Below are 3,954 nucleotides of genomic sequence, written 5' to 3' on the forward strand. Positions count from 1 at the left end.
TCTTCTAGCCCCTGGCTACTAGTTAACCTGCAGTCGGAGACCCCTTCTGTGAAATGCTAAAGATTGCGGAACCGTAAAAGAGGGGCGACATGATGTGCAATATGTCAAACAGAAGGACATTTTCCCTCTTTCTCTTTACCCTGCCAGAGCAGCACTGAGGCCCAGGGGCACCATCCACCTCCCCTCACTAACCCTTGTATAAGTTTCCAATTCCAGAGAGCTGGGATTAGAGTGGGGGAAGGCTTTTTTTTATTATTTATTTTATTTTATCGCCAAATTATTACAACGCTGATAAGATGAAGATGATGATGTCCCACAGTGCTGGACCTTGACCTCACTTCTGCTAACTGAGACCCCTGCCACAGTGTTTCACCCTCGGAGAAAGCTGGGGGTGCACACACACACACTTGTACACACAAAAACACCCACACACAATACCACACACACACACACATACACACTAACCATATACACACAAACACACACACACAGTACCACCCACACACACCACTGCACTCACACACGCATAACCATGCTAACCATGTACACACATGCACATGTACACGCACACACACACACACGTACACACACACACGCATACGCACACACGTACACACACACTACCGGGGACTATGGGGACACGCACAGAACAGCCCTCAGGTTAGGTCTTGCTCTCATACAGATGGAGATTGGTTTTTAGTTAAATGTCAGAGGAGGTGAGCGGACGGCCCGGGGGGGTGTTCTCTCTCCTGACTGTCACAACTGTGTCTCTCCAAGGTCTGTGGGTCAGCCTGATCAGACGTCATTAGGACCCTGTCTAGCTCTCGCCATCCTGTACCTACACTTAGGATGCTGAGTCCTGCTTGTGCCTTCGGCAGGAACGACGTGGCCTCGTTGAAACTGGATGTTCTCGACCGGACAGACACTGAGAAGGAGCCGAGAGGAACGACAGATCGTGTTCAGATGTTGAACGGAAAGTGTTTCTGTGCAGCCTCGTCATGTTGAGGATGTGTCTGTGTAGGATGACCCACGGCAGAGCATCTGTCTAGGTTTTCTGTGTGGGTGGGGGGCTGGGTGGGTCTGTGCGTGTAGCCTCTCCCCCACCAGAGAGACAGCTGTCAATTACCCTGGGGGGACACCTGTCACACCCCTATTCAGAACCAATATCTTCCGGGGACGTCCTCTCAGCATGGTCCCCTACGTTGGTCATCCTCCCATCTGATCACACGGACTACTAATTCGCAACACTGGTGACAGCTCAGCCCCCCCCCCCGTGACCCTCCAGTGACATTAGACATGCGTGTGTGTGTCCAGGCGAGCCAATGTGAGTGGCAGCTGCCATTAAGCGGATATCTAACCGTAGGCTGGGCTGCTGGTCAGCGGAAAGGTCAGTCTTAGTGACTGTTAGCCAGCCAGGATGCTTCGCATGCCAGCCTAAACACTCCCAGATGGTGACCACGGGCCTCACAGCGTCACCACATGACAGTGTGACAATCTGACAGGTACCAGCCTGCCTACTAGCCAGCCAGCCAGCCGGCCAGCCAGCCAGTCATCCAGACAGTCACTTAGATAGCCAGAAAGTCGGACAGACAGAGACAGATAGAATCCCGTCAGACAGACACACGTAACCATGACAGATGGACCGAACACTTTGAAACGAAACGTTGAACCATTCATTTGCTGCACCATGTCAGCAGATGTGTGTACCATGAAAATGCAACAGATTCAGCTGCCTCCGAAGCAGAAACGCTCCTTATCCAGCCACGAGCAAGGAGCCAGCAGCAGAGGGGAGGAGGAGGAGGAGGAGGACGAGGAGGAGGAGGAGGAGGAGAGGTTATATAAATGGACCAACTAGGAGTGCAAATGGCTAATACATCTAGAAGATACAGGCACAACTACTGAAGGTGATTGTGTTCATTTGCTGGCCGTCCCCACAGACCCATAGGCTGTCGGCAGCGTCTCTGAGCTGTGCTCCTGAGTGACTGGGATTGTTTTGGCTCATGCTGGCCTGTCCATTTACCTCTGCTGAATGGGGGTTGCCAGCGTTGTAATCAAACCCCTGCAGCATGCTCCAGGTTGTCACTGATACCTCTCTTGGCCCTGCGTGTTCTCACAACCCCCTCTGCTCCTGCTGGTACCAAACCTGGCAACCCACGCAGGTCTGATAAATGGATGTCCCCATAGCGCATAAACAACATGCTCGCATAGGGCTTGGCGCTCTGCTCTTTCCCACTAATTCCTATTCATTTAAACGCCTCGCCGGCAAGCACACAGCATCCCGAGACATTTATTATTTAGCTGTTTTGTTTATGAATAGCTTACAGGTGGAAGCCACGGCCTAAACACAACGAGACTCGTAAATCAACCTCCCCAGTCGTTTCTCTAGGCTGGAGGAGATGGAGGCTAGGTGTGTGTGTGTGAGTGTGTGTGTGTGTGTGTGTGAGAAAAGGGATGCACACAGTCGTCAATTTCTCTCTGTGCTCTCCCTTTCCCTGTTTAATTAGTAATGAGGACAAATATTTGTTTGTTTCTCAGGAGAGGAGGGCGATGGGAGAGAAAGAAGGAGAGGGAGCTGAAATCCCCTTTGGACAAATCTAAAGCTAGCCCTCTCTGTCAGAACATGCCTGCTGGCCCTGTACAGGCCTCGATTCCGAGGAGTGTGTGTGATGAAGACGTTATGCAGAAGTTTGTGTGCGTGCGTGTCTCTGTGTGCGCTTGTGTGTGTAAATGTGGCTGAGCATCAACAACAGCAAGCAGGAAGCTGCCACAGCCACCTCTGCAGTATCAATCGCCTCACTTCCTCCCTCCTTATTTATCACTGGAACGGCGGAGAGAAGATTTACCTTCCTTGCTCTCGCCCAGGTGGGGGGCGGAGGTGGAGAGGGGGGGCACAGAGCAGCACTCTGGCTGTTTAACATAGTCTCTGGGATAAATAATACCTCACTCTGTGTGCATTTGTCAACATGACACGTTTCCCTTTATTGAGTTACACTGTGGGGGTTTGTGTCCCTCTCCCTCTTTCTCATTCTCTGTCTCTCTTCCTCTCTCTTTCTCTCCGTCTGTCTCTCTGCTGTGGGTCTTCTGCCCCTCTGCTCACCTCAGTGGTCCTCATTCTTCTGGAACTCTGGCCCCCATGGGATGGTCCCTCACGCAAACCTAGATGGATGAGCCGAATGGATACCCTGTTGGAGTAAACCGTCTACATGTTCGCTAACAGTTACTGCACCTGGTGTCTGTAGGTCAGTCAGGAATGCCACGCTACTTGAGTTTCCGGGCAGTCAACAATAAAGTCCAGAGCTACTCAACACTTCCTGTTTTTCCTTCTGTCTGTGTACTGTACAAACCCCCAGGACCCCAGGCACATCTTAGCTGACCTGTGATACACAGTCCGGCTGTATTAGTCTGGCAGGCAGAGGTGGAGAGGAGGGATGGTGAAGACAGCACACGTGTCAGTTCTACTGTCCAGCATCCTGAAGATCCCAGGGCTGGGCCGGACTGGAGAGGAGTGATGGTGAAGCCGAGGAACAGAGGTGAAACAAGGGTGTAGAAGCGGGCTGGGGTGATTGCAGCCAACACAGACACGATCCGGTGTTTGTGTGTGTGTGTGTGGCTGCCGACAGAGAAAACAGATGGGTGGGGAGTAGTGTGTGTAGCGTTGCCACGGTGATTGATGTGCCCTTCTCTCGGCTGCTTCCACTCTGCCTGTCTGTCACCTGGAGCCCTGATTCTGTTTCTGCTCCGTCGGGCACGCAGGGGGACAGACGCACGGCCGCGACGTGTGACACCGCATCCAAGAGCTCGCTCAGACGAGGCGAGGGGCCGGGGCCAGCGTGTTCTTTCAAGCCGACCTCTCCAGAGAAAATCCCTGCGTGTCTGTCCCCCACACTGTCTCAGGTGGGTGGACAGGTTACCAGATCCATCAAGAGGGCAGATGAAGAGAGGGGTAGTGTGTGT

Source organism: Hypomesus transpacificus, chromosome 10, assembly GCF_021917145.1.
Source record: "Hypomesus transpacificus isolate Combined female chromosome 10, fHypTra1, whole genome shotgun sequence".
Lineage (NCBI taxonomy): Eukaryota > Metazoa > Chordata > Actinopteri > Osmeriformes > Osmeridae > Hypomesus > Hypomesus transpacificus.